The sequence below is a fragment of the Triticum aestivum genome, chromosome 3A (genome assembly GCF_018294505.1).
Source record: "Triticum aestivum cultivar Chinese Spring chromosome 3A, IWGSC CS RefSeq v2.1, whole genome shotgun sequence".
Classification (NCBI taxonomy): domain Eukaryota; kingdom Viridiplantae; phylum Streptophyta; class Magnoliopsida; order Poales; family Poaceae; genus Triticum; species Triticum aestivum.
The window spans coordinates 394,830,660-394,848,565 of NC_057800.1; positions in this window are offsets into that span (position 1 = coordinate 394,830,660).

The window sequence follows — 17,906 nt, forward strand, 5'->3', positions numbered from 1 at the left end:
GGGCGACGCGGCTTCACGCATGGCGTGTTTCTGCCGCCCGTGCCGGTGCCGACCTGGCACTAAGGTTTGTCATGTCCTGGTATCCCGATCTGGCGCTGGATCAGATGGCAGCCCAATGAGTCGGCGCGGAGCCCAGCTGCAAGCGGAGGCGGGCCGGATCGCCACACGGGCCAGCTACCTGGCCTCATTTACGTTGCATGATGAGTTCCAGGTAGAGCAGACTAAAGACGGCGGTGTGGTGCCGCCTGACAACTTCGACTTGCTGCTTGACGACCCGTTGGGCAGCTCCGAAGAGTCAGTCCCATTTGCGGACGAGGACGCCGAGTTGGCCGATACCGGCACCTCGATGAACCCGGAGGCTACTGAGGAGGAGCCGACGGTTGCGCGACCCGACGCGAGAGCCATCTGAAGCCGTCCTGCTTATCTTTTTTCATAATTTTGTTAAGTAGCAGGTCCACCCACCCACTGGGGTGTACCAGTGAATGTAATGAACTCTCGCCTTGGGCCCATATTTCAGTAATGTAAATATTCTTGCGAGTGTTTACGCCTTTGCTCTTTGTTCTCTAAACCTTTTTTCTTGCTTGCCCCTTCTTTGGGCCTCCCCCCCCCCCCCGCGAGTCGAATAGCCGGGTTCCGGTCTGTGACAAGGAGTTTGGTCCTTGTAGTACTTAGGCCCTTCAAACGTTGAGCGCGAGCGGAACACCCACTGGGCCGGCTGGCGAGCAGCCGGTCGTGTAGCAACTTAGTGCGGTGAGGCCGGGTTGGCCGATCCGGCGAATCCAACTTAGTATTTCCCGGCGTGCAGGTGCTTTGGCCCATAGTTCCTGCCGATAGACAGCCGAAGCCGAACTGTGGCGTAGGGAGATGTGGAAGGCCTTGGCAACTTAAGCATGCCGGGATGTGCCAAGGAGGACAGCGGGTGGCGGTCAAGCCGTCCAGCCCGGAGCCCCCAGGTTGGACGGGCCAACCCGGCGGCGGAAATTCTTAAGAAAATTTCACAAGGAAGTGTAAAACACAATAGCTTGGTAGGAAAAGGTAGCCCCCGAGTGCCGTTCGGGGGTCCCATTGTCTTTCATAAAATTACAAAAGGCAGCGATACATGCGTGCATATAGCTAACTGTAAAACGGGTGGAGGAGCTCTGCGTTCCAGGGCTAACTTGTCTCTTCTCCGGCGGTATCTCTCTTGCGCTTGTTTGGCTTGCAAGCGTCGATGAGGTAGTGGGTGTTGCGGTCACAAAAGGCCTTGCTGACGATGAAGGGGCCCTCCCATGGGGAGGCCAACTTGTGTTGGCCGGCTTGCTGCTGGACAAGCCGGAGGACGAGGTCTCCTTCGTGGAATGCGAGGGGCTTGATCTTTTGCTGTGGTAATGCCTCATGCCTTGCTGATAGATGGCGGATCGGCTGAGGGCCAAAAGGCATGCTTCTTCGTGTAGGTCGACGCCATCTTCGCGGGCTTCATTGGCTTGGGCTTCTGTATACAATGCGACTCATGGTGAGTCGAATTCGATGTTGGTCAGGATGACGGCTTCTGCTCCGTAGATGAGGAAGAACAGGGTGAACCTGTTCGACCAGTTTGACATTGTTTGGAGACTCCAGAGGACGGCCGACAGTTCGTCAAGCCAGCTACCAGGTGAACAAATGAGGGGCTCGACGAGCCGTGGTTTGATGCTGGATAGGATGACATCGTTGGACCGCTGGACCTGGCCGTTGGACTGAGGATGGGCTACGGAGGCCAGGTCAAGCTGGATGCTGGAGATGGAGCAATATTGCGCCAGAGCGCCCTTGGTAAAGTTGGTGCCATTGTCCGTGATGATGTTGTGCGGGACGCCGTAGCGCACCGCGATGTCTTTGATGAACCGAGCGGCCATTGGCCCGTCCAGCTTCTTGATCGGCCACGCCTCGATCCACTTGGTGAACTTGTCGACTGCCACCACCAAGTGCGTCATGCCGCCCCAAGCGGTCTTGAAGGGTCCCACCATGTTGAGCCCCCAAACCGCGAGGGGCCAGGTGATCGGGATGGTTTGCAGGGCTGAAGTCGGCTGGTGGATGCGCTTGCTGAAGCGTTGGCAACCCTCGCACTTGAGGATGAATGACTCAACATCTTTGAGGGCCGTGGGCCAGTAGAAACCATGGCGAAAAGCCTTGGCCACCAGGGGCCTAGAGGCGGCGTCGTGCCCGTACTCGCCCTAATGTATGTCGAGGAGGATCTCCACGCCCTTGTCTTGCTCGCTGCATCATTGGAACACGCCCGTCACGCTGCGCTTGACGAGCTCGTTGTTGATGATGCTGTAGGTAGACGCCCGACGTTGCATTTGTCGTGCCTCGGTCTCGTCCATGGGGAGCGCACCACTCTCCAGGAAGGCTAGGGTTGGTTGGGCCCATGACGGAGCCATCACCATGGTGAATACGGCCACCAAGACGGGTTCAGGGGCGGCAGCCCCCGAGCCGAAGGCGGCAGCCCTCGGGTTAAGGACAATGGCGGCCGGGTTGAGCACGGCGGCCCTCTGGGTCGGGTTCAGCAGCCCCCGGGCTAGAATCAGCAGTCCCCGGGCCGGGTTCCGCAGCCCCCGGGACCAGGTTGGCGACGGCAGCCCCTGGGTCCGGGTTGGGGAGGGGCGCCGCGGGGTCGTCCGGGATGAAGATGGACTCGTAATTCGGAGACGGCTTGACAGATGGCTTGCGCAAGTACTCGAGGGAGACGCCAGATGGTACGGCCTGCCGGGATGAGCCAATCTTGGCTAGCGTGTCTGCGGCTTCATTTTCTACGCGCGGGATGTGGAGGAAGTCACGGCCGTCGAAGGTGCCGGAGAGTTGCTGGACTCGGAAACGGTAGCTGGCCATGTTGGCATCCCGGGCATCCCACTCGCCGGAACACTATTGACCACCAGATCCGAGTTGCCATAGCACAGAATGCGTGGGACGCCGAGTTCTTTGGCAAGCTAGAGTCCGTGCACAATGGCTCCGTACTCGGCGCCGTTGTTGGAGCCGTCGAAGTGGATCTGGAGCGCGTACCGTAGCCGGTCGCCCTTCGAGGAAGACAACATGATGCCGGCTCCCAAGCCGAAGCGCATCTTGGAGCCATCAAAGTGCATGTGCCAATGCATTGAATCCGGTGGAGGTGGTAGGTACTGGGTCTCCGTCCAGTCGACGAGGAAGTCGTCCAGGGCCTGGGACCTGATTGTGGTGCGGGGCTCGTAGAGGATGATGTGGCCATTTAGCTCGATGGCCCACTTGGCAACCCGACCAGAGGCATCCCGGCAGCCCATGATCTCACCGATGGGAGCCGTGCTGACCACGGTGATGACATGCTCTTGAAAGTACTGCTTCAGCTTGTTGGCGGTAAAGTACACACCGTAACACATCTTCTGGTAGTGCGGGTAGTTCTGTTTGGAGGCGGAAAGCACATCGCTCAAGTAGTAGACCGGGCGCTGGACAGACTAAATCTTGCCTTCTCTGGCCGCTTGACCACCAGCACATGCTGACCAACCGTGAGGTGGCGACGATGTATAACAACAACGGCTCCTTGTCAGCCGGCACGGCCAGGACAGGTGCGGTGGAGAGCATGCACTTAAGATCCCGGAACGCTTCATCCGCCTGGTCATTCCATTCGAATGGCGACATCTTCTTCATCAGCTGATACAGGGGCAAGGCCTTCTCGCCCAGCCGGCTGAGAAACCGGCTAACCGAGGCCAAGCAACTGGTGAACTTCTAGACATCCTGCAGACGGGTTGGCTTGCGCATGCGCTCGATGGCCCTGATCTTCTCCGGGTTCGCCTCAATGCCACGCTCTAAGATGAGGAAACCGAGCAGCTTCCCGGCCGGCACGCCAAAAACACACTTCTCCGGGTTGAGCTTGATCTGGTACTCGCGCAGATTGGCAAAGGTCTCCTTCAGGTCGTTAAGGAGCGTGAGGTGCTGCTTGGTCTTCACCATGATGTCGTCCACATAGACATGGATATTGTGGCCGAGTTGCGTCAGCAGGCATTTCTACATGCAGCGTTGGAAGGTGGCGCCAACATTCTTCAAGCCGAACGACATGATGATGTAGTAGTACACACTAAAGGGTGTGATGAAGGACGTCTTCAGGGCGTCGGCCGAGTTCAACTTGATCTGATGATAGCCGGAGTAAGAATCCAGGAAGGATAGGAACTCGCATCCGGCGGTGGAGTCGATGACTTGATCTATCCGTGGGAGGGCGAAAGGATCCTTGGGGCAGGCCTTGTTCAGGCTGGTGTAGTCTATGCACATGCGACAGGTGTTATTCTTCTTCAGGACAAGGACTGGGTTGGCCAGCCACTCGGGCTGAAAGACTTCCATGATGAAACCGGCCGCGAGTAGCTTCGCGACCTCTTCACCGATAGTTCTTCTCTTCTCTTCTAAAAAGCGACATAATGGTTGACGGACAGGCTTGGCGTCCTTGCAGACGTGGAGTTTGTGCTCGGAGTACTCCCTCGAAATTCCCGGCATGTCCTTTGAGGACCATGCAAAGATATCCTGATTCTCGCCTTCCTATTTGTCGTCGAGGCGGGTGCCCATGATGACGTACTTGCTGCAACTCGGGTCTTCCAGGTTCAGCTTGACCCTCTTGGTCTTCATGGATGGTTGGAACAAGGCCTCGCCGGCTGACTCCTTGGCTGAAAACGGCACAGCCGGCGTCTCATTGGCTAGTGCGATGATCCGATCGAGCTGGCGCCGCTCCTCGGCTATGACCAGCGACTCGGCCAACCTGGCAATGGCTTGAGAGCACTCTAGATATTTCCTGTAGTCGCCAATGACAGTGATGAGGCCCTTGGGACCCGACATCTTCATCTTCAGGTAGGCGTAGTGGGGGACCTCCATGAACTTGGCGAGCGCAGGCCGGCCCAGCAGTGTGTGGTACGTGCTGGACAAGTCCACCACCTCAAACAAGATCCACTCGCGTCGGAAATGGTTGCTTGTGCCGAAGAGGACGTTGAGCTGAATCCGACCGATGGGGGAGCAGGAGAGACCCGACACGATGCCGTGGAACACTGTTTGGGATGGCTCCAGGTCCTTGGCCTCGAGGCCGAGCTTGGTCATGGTGTTGCGGTAGAGGATGTTGATGCTGCCGCCGCCGTCAATGAGGATTCATGAGAACTTGCAGGTGCGCCTGGTGGCGACTATGGTGGGATCAAGGACGAGGGCGTAGCCACCCGGGTTCGGCATGACGGCCGGGTGGTCATCCCAGGTCCAGTTGACCGGGTGTTTCGACCAGTGCATGTACTTCGGCTTGGCCAGGACGACGATGTTTACCTCCTGCCGGAGCAGGCACTCGTTGCTCTTGTCGCCAAGGCTAGTGAAGACGACGTAGCTTGCATTCTGGTTGGGGTAGACTTCATCATGCATCACGCGATTCGCTGGGGGCGGGGGTGGAGGAGGCGGAGTCGGCTGCCCCGCACCCGGAGTTGGAGCCGGAGGCGGCGGGATGTCGCCGCTCCATGATGCACTTGGTGATGGCGCACTGCCAGAGCGTGTGCGTGGACAGCCTTGCACCGATGTGGTGCTTGTAGGAAGCGTCGAGCATCTCCTCGATGCTCATGGCGGGTTGCCATGGCGTCTTTCCGGCTTGCCGGCCGGCTCGATTGCGGGCGCCTGCTCGGCAGCCGTGATGAGGCGGTTATTGTAGCGGTGGGCCTGCTGGTCGGCCCTGCGGGTGGAGCCGGCAACGCCATGCCGGCTTCATTTAGCACTACTTGGATCTTCATGGCGGCATCAGCTATGGCGTATTTGTCCGCCGTGACCATGAGCGTGGACATGGTGGTCGGCTCGGAGCGTAGAAGCTTGTGCTTGAGGAGGGTGCCATCCCGGCAGCCGGTCACAAAGTACTGGATGGCCTGGACTTCATGGACACCCCCGCGGTTGTTCCGGATCTCGGTCCAGGGCGCAAGGTACTCGTGACCGGTCTCGTTCGGTCCCTGCATGCACATGGCGAGCTGGCTGGGACGACCGGGATGCTTGTAGGTGCCGGTGAAGTTGAGGATGAAGGCTTGCTCGAAGTCGACCCATGCGTTGATGCTGCCGGCCGGCAGACTATTCAACCACATGCGGGCCGACCCTTGGAGCATGAGCGGGCGTAGCACACAGCAAGATGGCGATTACTGCCCGCGATGCCGATGGCGGTGGTGTAGTCGATGAGCCAGTCCTCCGGCTTGACGGTGCCGTTGTACTTGGGGGTATCACCGGGCAACGTGAACCCTTTGTGGAAGGGCTCACCATGGATGTGCGTGCCGAAACAAGCCGGTCCGACGGTGTTGTCCTCCTCGAGCTCGAGGGAGATGGAGAGCTGCTCGATGCGGTGGCGAGCGTCGGTGTTGTCGATGGCGCGTGGCCCAGCCAGCTTGCGACCGTGCTGCAAGGAGCCGGGTCAGATGAAGCCGGACGGGCACGTCGGCTGGATCGCGCTGGAGGGTCTGGTTGGCGCTGGTCTTCAGGAGCCAACTCGTCGCCCAACCATCTCTAGTTGTTAGGGCACGATTGCACTGGGTTCGGGTACGGCCGGAATGAGCTTCCATGGGCGGCGGGGAGGACGCCGTGTTCGGCCGTTCGGGGTCCTTGGTGGGGCATGAGTCAGATTCTGTGGGACGGTCAAGGCGGTCCTGCTGCATGTTCATGGCACCGAGGAGCTCGTTCATGCGCTGTAGACGCTCCTGCAGCTCCTCGCACAGCAGCTGTTTCAGGCCGACAATTGTCGCCTGCGCAGCACGCATGTTCTTGACGGGGGTGTCGTAGATGGCTGAGACCGAGCCTAGGGTGCGGCCGATGGCGGCGCCGCGGTTCCGTACCTCGGTCACCCGGATGGGCTCGGCCGTGACCGGCGTGAAGCTGTACGCAGCGTCGCGCTCCCGCTGGGCGGACTCCAACCGGCGCTGCATAGCAACGAGCGTCGCGGCCTTGTCCAGCAGGCGCTTACGACCCTCCTCGAGCTGGGCCAGGGCCTCTGCGGCGTTGGTGGCATTGATGTCGATGGTGATGGGAACGCTGAGTTCCTGCATCGTGGCGCGCAACTGGTCGGGCGTGCTGGCGCACTCCGCTGCGGCCCTGGCGGCAGCAGCCTTCTTCGAAGCGCTACATGAAGTGGAGCCGGAGCCGATGGCGAACACCTCGACCCGGACACAGAGATCCGCCACCTCGGCGGAGATGTCATCGCCGAGGGGGACAGGCCAATCGGAGACGTCGAGCACCCCGCTGGGGTACTCATCGGCCGTGGGCGCGTCGGAGATGCGCAACGCGCCAAAGAGGGCGATGAGCGAGTAGATGTCGTCGGCCATCGATGTGCCGAGCTCGAGGAACACGCGGGGCGTGGTGTGCTCACCGGAGTCGATGAAGGGGCCCGTCTGGAACATGTCTCCAGCTGGGACCTCGACCTGCCCCATGATGTCTACTACACAACCTTCTTCTTGTGGCCGTTGTTGGGCCTCCAAGTGCAGAGGTTTGTAGGACAGTAGCAAATTTCCCTCAAGCGGATGACCTAAGGTTTATCAATCCGTGGGAGGCGTAGGATGAAGATGGTCTCTCTCAAGCAACCCCGCAACCAAATAACAAAGAGTCTCTTGTGTCCCCAACACACCCAGTACAACGGTAAATTGTATAGGTGCACTAGTTCGGCGAGGAGATGGTGATACAAGTGCAATATGGATGATAGATATAGGTTTTTGTAATCTGAAAATATAAAAACAGCAAGGTAACTAGTGATAAAAGTGAGCGAAAATGGTATTGCAATGCGTTGAAACAAGGCCTAGGGTTCATACTTTCACTAGTGCAAGTTCTCTCAACAATAATAACATAATTGGATCATATAACTATCCCTTAACATGCAACAAAGAGTCACTCCAAAGTCACTAATAGCGGAGAACAAACGAAGAGATTATTGTAGGGTACGAAACCACCTCAAAGTTATCCGTTCTGATCGATCTATTCGAGAGTCCGTAGTAAAATAACACGAAGCTATTCTTTCCATTCGATCTATCCTAGAGTTCGTACTAGAATAACACCTTAAGACACAAATCAACCAAAACCCTAATGTCACCTAGATACTCCAATGTCACCTCAAGTATCTGTGGGTATGATTATACGATATGCATAACACAATCTCAGATTCATCTATTCAACCAACACAAAGAACTTCAAAGAGTGCCCCAAAGTTTCTACCGGAGAGTCAAGACGAAAACGTGTGCCAACCCCTATGCATAAGTTCACAAGGTCACAGACTCGCAAGTTGATCACCAAAACATACATCAAGTGGATCACGTGAACCATTGTCACCACAGATAAGCACATGCAAGACGTACATCAAGTGTTCTCAAATCCTTAAAGACTCAATTTGATAAGATAACTTTAGAGGGAAAACTCAATTCATCACAAGGAGATAGAGGGGGAGAAACATCATAAGATCCAACTATAATAGCAAAGCTCGCGGTACATCAAGATCGTGCCATATCAAGAACAAGAGAGAGAGAGATCAAACACATAGCTACTGGTACATACCCTCAGCCCCAAGGGTGAATTACTCCCTCCTCGTCATGGAGAGCACCGGGATGATGAAGATGGCCATCGATGATGGATCCTCCCTCTGGCAGGGTGACGGAATAGGGTCCCGATTAGTTTTTGGTGGCTACAGAGGCTTGCGGTGGCGGAACTCCCGATTTTGGTTTCTTTTCGGGGGTTTCTGTATTTATAGGAATTTTTGTCGTAGGTCTCACATCAGGGGGGTCTCCGAGTCATCCACGAGATAGGGGGACGCGCCCAGGGGGTAGGGCGCGCCCCCCACCCTCGTGGATGGCTCGGGACTCTTCTGGCCCAACTCTTTTACTCCGGGGGCATCTTTTGGTCCATAAAAAATCATCAAAAATTGGCAATTCAATTGGACTCCGTTTGGTATTCCTTTTCTGTAAAACTCAAAAACAAGGAAAAAAAATAGAAACTAGCACTGGGCTCTAGGTTAATCGGTTAGTCCCAAAAATCATTTAAAATATCATATAAAACATCAAAGATTGATAATATAGTAGCATGGAACAATAAAAAATTATAGATACGTTGGAGACGTATCAAGCATCCCCAAGCTTAATTCCTGCTCGTCCTCGAGTAGATAAATGATAAAAAAAGAATTTTTGATGTGGAATGCTACCTAACATAATTATCAATGTAATTTTGTTTATTGTCGCATGAATGTTCAGATCCGCAAGATTCAAGACAAAAGTTTAATATTGACATAAAAATAAATACTTCAAGCGTACTAATAAAGTAATCATGTCTTCCCAAAATAATATGGCCAAAGAAGGTTCATCCCTACAAAATCATATAGTTTGGTTATGCTCCATCTTCGTCACACAAAGTATTCAAATCATGCACAACCCCGATGACAAGCCAAACAATTGTTTCATATTTTAGCATTCTCAAACTTTTTCAACTTTCACGCAATACATGAGCGTGAGCCATGGACATAGCACTATAGGTGTAATAGAGCGGTGGTTGTGAAGAAGACAAAAAGGAGGAAGATGGTCTCACATCAACTAGGCGTATCGGTGCGCTATGGAGATGCCCATCAATAGATATCAATGTGAGTGAGTAGGGATTGCCATGCAACGGATGCACTAGAGCTATAAATGTATGAAAGCCCAACAAAAGAAACTAAGTGGGTGTGCATCCAACTTGCTTGCTCAGAAAGACCTAGGGCATTTGAGGAAGCCCATCGTTGGAATATACAAGCCAAGTTGTATAATAAAAATTTCCCACTAGTATATGAAAGTGAGAACATAGGAGACTCTCTATCATGAAGATCATGGTGCTACTTTGAAGCACAAGTGTGGTAAAAGGATAGTAGCATTGTCCTTCTCTCTTTATCTCTCTCTCTCTCTATTTTGTTTGCTTCTTTGACCTCCTTTTCTCTCTTTTTTTGTTTCCTCACATGGGACAATGCTCTAATAATGATGATCACCACACTTCTATTTATTTACAACTCAAATATTACAACTCAATACTTAGAACAAAAATATGACTCTATATGCGTGCCTCTGGCGGTGTACCGGGATGTGCAATGAATCAAGAGTGACATGTATGAAAGAATTATGAATGGTGGCTTTGCCACAAATACGATGTCAACTGCATGATCATGCAAAGCAACATGACAATGATGGAGCGTGTCATAATAAACGGAACGGTGGAAGGTTGCATGGCAATATATCTCGGAATGGCTATGGAAATGCCATGATAGGTAGGTATGGTGGCTGTTTTGAGGAAGGTAAATGGTGGGTTTATGGTACCGGCGAAGTTGCGCGGTACTAGAGAGGCTAGCAATGGTGGAAGAGTGAGAGTGCGTATAATCCATGGACTCAACATTAGTCATAAAGAACTCACATACTTATTGCAAATATCTGCAAGTCATCAAAAACCAAGCACTAGGCGCATGCTCCTAGGGGGATAGATTGGTAGGAAAATACCATCGCTCGTCCCCGACCGCCACTCATAAGGTAGACAATCAAAGAAATACCTCATGCTTCAAATTTGTTACACAACGGTTACCATACGTGCATTCTATGAGACTTGCAAACCTCAACACAAGTATTTCTCAAATTCACAATTAATTTACTAGCATGACTCTAATATCACCATCCTCGTGTTTCAAAACAATCATCAAGCATCAAACTTCTCATAGTATTCAACGCACTTTATATGAAAGTTTTTATTATATCCCTCTTGGAGGATGCCTATCATATTAGGACTAAATTCATAACCAAAGCAAATTACCATGCTGTTCTAAAAGACTCTTAAAATAATATAAGTGAATCATTAGAGTTCATCTATTTCTTCAAAATAAAACCACCGTCGTGCTCTAAAAAGATATAAGTGAAGCACTAGAGCAAACGACAAACTACTCCAAAAGATGTAAGCGAAGCATAATGAGTAGTTGAATAATTATGTAACCATGTGAAGACTCCTTCTCATAAATAAAATTTCAGATCTTAAGTACTTTATTCAAACAGCAAGAAAAACAAAATAAAATGACATTGCAAGGATAGCACATATCATGTGAAGAAGCAAAAACTTAGGCTCAACCAAAACTGACCAATAATTGTTGAAGAAGAAAGGTGGGATGCCTACCAGGGCATCCTCAAGCTTACATGCTTGAGATTTCTTGAAATATTAATTAGGGATGCCTTGGGCATCCCCAATCTTGATCTTTTGTGTCTCCTTAATTCCTTTCATACCACGGTTTCTCTAAATCTTAAAAACTTCATCCACACAAAACTCAACAAGAACTCGTGAGATAAGTTAGTATAAATCCATGCTAAACCTTATCATTCTCTACTGTAGCAAATCACTAAAATTTATTATTTAACATTGCCTACTAATTGCCTCTGCATATTTAACACTCCTATCCTCAAATAGAATCATTAAACAGGCAAACATATGCAAACATAACATCAATCTGTCTAAACAGGACAGTCTGTAAAGAATGCAAGAGGAATCATACTTCTTTAACTCCAAAAATTCTGAAGAATTACCACACTTTAGATAATTTGTTGTTACTCATTGTGTAAAAATTTCAAGATTTTATCATATTCTGACTATTCACAAATATTCAAAACATAACAACAAACTTTCTGTTTTTAAAACAGCAACATAGGGACTTGCAAAATAAGCATGGTAAAGGCTATACTTGACCTTTTTATTGAAGTAAAAGATGCAAAATATTACTCTAAATAACAGCAAGCAAATCCTAATAAAATAAAATGATGCTCCAAGCAAAACACATATCATGTGGTGAATAAAAAAATAGCTCCAAGTAAGGTTACCGATAAACGAAGACGAAAGAGGGGATGCCTTCCAGGGCATCCCCAAGCTTAGGCTCTTGTTTGTCCTTGAATATTACCTTGGGGTGCGTTGGGCATCCCCAAGCTTAGGTTCTTGCCACTCCTTATTCCATAGTCCATCAAATCTTTACCCAAAACTTGAAAACTTCACAACAGAAAACTTAACAGAAAACTCGTAAGCTCCGTTAGTATAAGAAAGCAAATCACCACTTAGGTACTGTCAAGACAAGGTTCATAACTTTTCTCACATGATGCCTACTATACCATACCATTTCTACAATTTATATTAAGCAATACAAGCCATAGAAACTAGAAAACAAACAAACTATGCATCGAAAACAGAATCTGTCAAAAACAGAACAGTTTGTAGTAATCTATAACTCTAGAATACTTCTATAACTCCAAAAATTCTTAAAAATTAGGAAAACCTGAGCAATTTGTTAATTAATATTCTGCAAAAGAATAGTATTTTATCACGCTTCTGTTAAAAATGAGAATTGTTTTCCTGAGCGCAAAAGTTTGTGTTTTTCGGCAAGATCAAATCAACTTCAAATCAACTATCACCATAGATCATCCCAAAGGTCTTACTTGGCACTTTATTGAAACAAAATCTATAAAAGATGATTACTACAGTAGCTTAATCATGTGAACACACAAAAACAGTAGGTAAAGGTGTTGGGTTGTCTCCCAACAAGCACTTTTCTTTAATGCCTTTCTAGCTAGGCATGATAATTTCAATGATGCTCACATAAAAGATAAGAATTGAAACATAACGGGAGCATCATGAAGCATATGACAAACAAGCACATTTAAGTCTCACCCACTTCCTATGCATAGGGATTTTGTGAGCAAACAACTTATGGGAACAAGAATCAACTTGCATAGGAAGGTAAAACAAGGATAACTTCAAGATTTTCAACACATAGAGAGGAAACTTGATATTATTGCAATATGTAAAAGCATATGCTCCTCTCTCATAATAATTTTCAGTGCCATCATGAATGAATTCAACAATATAACCATCAAGTAAAGCATTCTTTTCATGATTCATAAGCATAGAAAATTTACTACTCTCCACACAAGCAAAATTCTTCTCATTCGGAATAGTGGGAGCAAATTCAACAAAATAACTATCATGTGAGGCATAATCCAATTGAAAGTTAAAATCATGATGCTAAGTTTCCTGGATATCATTATTCTTTATAGCATACGTGTCATCACAATAATCATCATAGATAGGAGGGATGCTTTCATCATAATAAATTTGCTCATCAAAACTTGGGGGACAAAAAATATCATCTTCATCAAACATAGCATCCCCAAGCTTGTGGCTTTGCATATCATTAGCATCATGGATTTTCAAAGAATCATACTAACAACATTGCAATCATGCTCATCATCCAAACATTTTAATACATTCTTCTTCTAACACTTTGGCACAATTATCGGAATCCTTATTTTCATGAAAGACATTAAAAAGATGAAGCATATGAGGCAACCTTAATTCCATTTTTGTAGTTTTCGTCTATAGACTAAACTAGTGATAAAACAAGAAACTAAAAGATTCGATTGCAAGATCTAAAGATATACCTTCAAGCGCTAACCTCCCCGGCAACGGCGCCAGAAAAGAGCTTGATGTCTACTACACAACCTTCTTCTTGTAGACGTTGTTGGGCCTCCAAGTGCAGAGGTTTGTAGGACAATAGCAAATTTCCCTCAAGTGGATGACCTAAGGTTTATCAATCCGTGGGAGGCATAGGATGAAGATGGTCTCTCTCAAACAACTCTACAACCAAATAACAAAGAGTCTCTTGTGTCCCCAACACACCCAATACAATGGTAAATTGTATAGGTGCACTAGTTCGGCGAGGAGATGGTGATACAAGTGCAATATGGATGGTAGATGTAGGTTTTTGTAATCTAAAAATATAAAAACAGCAAGGTAACTAATGGTAAAAGTGAGCGAAAATGGTATTGCAATGCGTTGAAACAAGGCCTAGGGTTCATACTTTCAGTAGTGCAAGTTCTCTCAACAATAATAACATAATTGGATCATATAACTATCCCTCAACATGCAACAAAGAGTCACTCCAAAGTCACTAATAGCGGAGAACAAACGAAGAGATTATTGTCGGGTACGAAACCACCACAAAGTTATCATTTCTGATCGATCTATTCAAGAGTCCGTAGTAAAATAACACGAAGCTATTCTTTCCGTTCGATCTATCCTAGAGTTCATACTAGAATAACACCTTAAGACACAAATCAGCCAAAACCCTAATGTCACCTAGATACTCCAATGTCACCTCAAGTATCCGTGGGTATGATTATACGATATGCATCACACAATCTCAGATTTATCTATTCAACCAACACAAAGAACTTCAAAGAGTGCCCCAAAGTTTCTACTGGGGAGTCAAGACGAAAACGTGTGCCAACCCCTATGCATAAGTTCACAAGGTCACAGAACTCGCAAGCTGATCACCAAAACATACATCAAGTGGATCACGTGAATATCCCATTGTCACCATAGATAAGCACATGCAAGACATATATCAAGTGTTCTCAAATCCTTAAAGACTCAATCCGATAAGATAACTTCAAAGGGAAAACTCAATTCATCACAAAGAGGTAGAGAGGGTGAAACATCATAAGATCCAACTATAATAGCAAAGCTCGCGGTACATCAAGATTGTGCCATATCAAGAACAAGAGAGAGAGAGAGAGAGAGAGATCAAACACATAGCTACTGGTACATACCCTCACCCCGAGGGTGAACTACTCCCTCCTCGTCATGGAGAGCGCCTGGATGATGAAGATGGCCACCGGTGATGGATCCCCCTCCGGCAAGGTGCCGGAACAGGGTCCCGATTGGTTTTTGGTGGCTACATAAGCTTGCGGCGGCGGAACTAGGTTTCTTTTCGAGGGTTTCTGTATTTATAGGAATTTTTGGTGTAGGTCTCACGTCAGGGGGGTCTCCAAGTCGTCCATGAGATAGGGGGACATGCCTAGGGGGGTAGGGCGTGCCCTCCACCCTCGTAGATGGCTCGGGACTCTTCTGGCCCAACTCTTTTACTCCGGGGGCTTCTTTTGGTCCATAAAAAATCATCAAAAATTGGCACGTAAATTGGACTCCGTTTGGTATGTCTTTTCTGTAAAACTCAAAAACAAGGAAAAAAACAGAAGCTGAGACTAGGCTCTAGGTTAATAGGTTAGTCCCAAAAATCATATAAAATAGCATATAAATGCATATAAAACATCCAAGATTGATAATATAATAGCATGGAACAATCAAAAATTATAGATACGTTGGAGATGTATCACCCCATGGTGGGCGCCAACTGTCGTGGTGGGCGCACGACAGATGCCAAAGGATGGCTAAATAGAGGGACATGCTCGAGGGCACCGGTGGGCTCCAGAGACAAGGTCGGCATGAGCGAGCGGGGGACGCAAGACATACTCAGGTTCGGGGCTCTCCGGAGAGATAATACCCCTAGTCCTGCCGAGTGTGGTTTATATGCGATGTTACAAGCTTGCTCCTAGAGCTGTTTCGGGGAGGAAGGAAGACGGGCCAAAGCATAGGCTGCTCCTTCTCCTTGTGTTTGTGTTCTATTGGATCTCTCTCTCTAGTGTTTTCCCGTGTACATGGAGGGCTCCTGGGGGATTTTATAGGTCGACACCTCAGGGTTACAATGGTAAAGCTACATGGCCGTGGGGCCAGGATGTCTGTGTCTGAGAAGCCGACACTAGGGCCCGCCGGATTCTCCGGGCGCAGGCCCCATGCGCCAGGGGGCACTGTTCCCCATCTTGTCGTACGTCACGGAGTGGTTGTGCCGGCTCGGCTACAGTGGCGTGTCGCCTAGTCACTGTCGGCTTGCATCAGCAGGACGAGGGATGCACTGTACCATGCCGGCCCTGGTCAGTGGAGTAGGTGGGCCACTGTTGCCACGCTTGCTCCGGTCAGCAGGGTTGGTGGGCCACTGTTGCATTGCTCATCTCTTCATGGGAACTTGTTCCGCCATACGCCTTGGATGGGATGGGAGATGACCCGTGGCCGAGTTGAGGAGCGTCCTATGAGGGTGCTCACTTGTTGAAGAAGTATTGACTTGGCGGTGTCGGCTGGCATGCGCCAGCGGGCCCGGCCGTGTTGCGGGACTTGGCCAGGTTGAGGAACTCGGCCAAGGACAATCCGGATTGAAGGGCGATGCTGGCCCCAATGTTTTGAAAATGATCCAGGTTCCGTTGCCTGCCCAGGGTTCATCCTCTCGACAACAACAAATCTATATGATGCGAAAGTACTTCAACAATGAATCTAATGGTATTGTTTCGTTCTTGAACATGTTAATATTTTTGTCTATAAATTTTCTCAATGTTAACAAAGCCTAACTTTGACCAAAGCTAGTATGCGGAGTAAATAAAAATGAAGGGAGTACATAAAAAGTCATATAAAATTGAAACGGGGGACGCGACGGTGAAGCATTTATTTGGCCAGAACTTCCACGACACTTATACAACATCTTTTTTAAGAGAAAGATCTCTGATCTATTCATCGCCAATCAATGCATTCCAAGTTCATGATATCCACGACACAATCCATCGAAACATGAAACCAAGTCTTGCAAAGTCCTAGTCTGCAGCCCGCCCTAGCTAAACAACGTGTAATTGTCGCACCCGGTACACCTTACATCCATCATGTCTCATTAGCCATGCCTTGTGTGTACTCACAAGCTTTAGACACATGAGGCGCAATCTTCTTGTGGCATCTTGAAACGATGCTCGCCCCACCTAAGATCACTTCATCATCATTCGGTGCGCTGGTCGGGCGATCCACCAAATACTTGGTCCAAGTTGCAACATTGAAAATTTTACCCCATAAAGCACATGGAACGAGTTCCAAAATGTTGTTGCAAGCGGCATTTCACCAGTGAATGCCATGTAGTATGATCTTCACTATTTCAGTCGTGTAGGTGGCATGCGGTTCCACGTGCCTTTGATGGAAGTTTGCTCTCAGGGACATATAGTTGATGATCACTTGTCATGAGAATAACCTAACTTTCAAAGGTACTTGCAAATTCCAAATTGACTCCCAAAATTGCCTTCCTTACCACCCGAGGAGCTAGCGGCACATTTGGCATTTTTTTACAAAACCACCTACAACATGGTTTTCCACTATGAGTTCCTTCTCCGAGGTGAAAACATGTGAGCCAGTATTGAACTATTTCGTGCTGAATTATAGATGGACTTTAGGCCCACATAAATAATGATTTCTGAAAAATCTCAAAGGCCCGTGTGATGACATGCTGGCAGAAAGTTAAGTACCACCTTATGAGTAGAGGAAAGTCGAGACCCCGTATAAGGGGCTCTCTTCCACATGTCATTCGAGCTTGCTTCCCCTTCGTCGTGCTACCTGCCTCGCCCGCGTGTGTCGTGTTTCATGAACGAGCCAAGGTCGGACCTATGTCATGTGTGAGATTTTTTTTGCTAGTAAGAAATCAATAATTAACTGTTAGTTAATTAAGACTCACTAATCTATGTGCTACGAATCTAAGACATCAGATCATGGACCCAGTCCCATGTCAGGCGGTGTTAACCCTGGCCGTTTATTCTACCTCCACACACACAAGCCATCGTCATTTGTCTCATTGCTACTGCTTCCGGTGATCCCATCCCATTGACCGTGTGCTTAGTTGTACGGGAGAGCAGGGCTTCGGAACCCCGTCCTTTGTGATCTTGCATTGCAAGAAGGACGATTAGGTTTGCCCTCTTCCCATTGCAAGAAAAATCAATCTAGTTGGCCAAACAAAACCAAAATTTTGGAGAAGAAATACGAGGCTATAATAACCATGCATATAAGAGATCAAAGAAGACTCAAATAATATTCATATATAGATTCGATCATAAACTCGCAATTCATCGGATCCCAACAAACACACCGCAAAAAGTCATTACATCATATAGATCTCCAAGAACATCGAGGAGAACATTGTATTGAGAATCAAAAAGAGAGAAGAAGCCATCTAGCTACTGCCTATGGACCCGTAGGTCTATGGTGAACTACTCATGCATCATCGGAGGAGC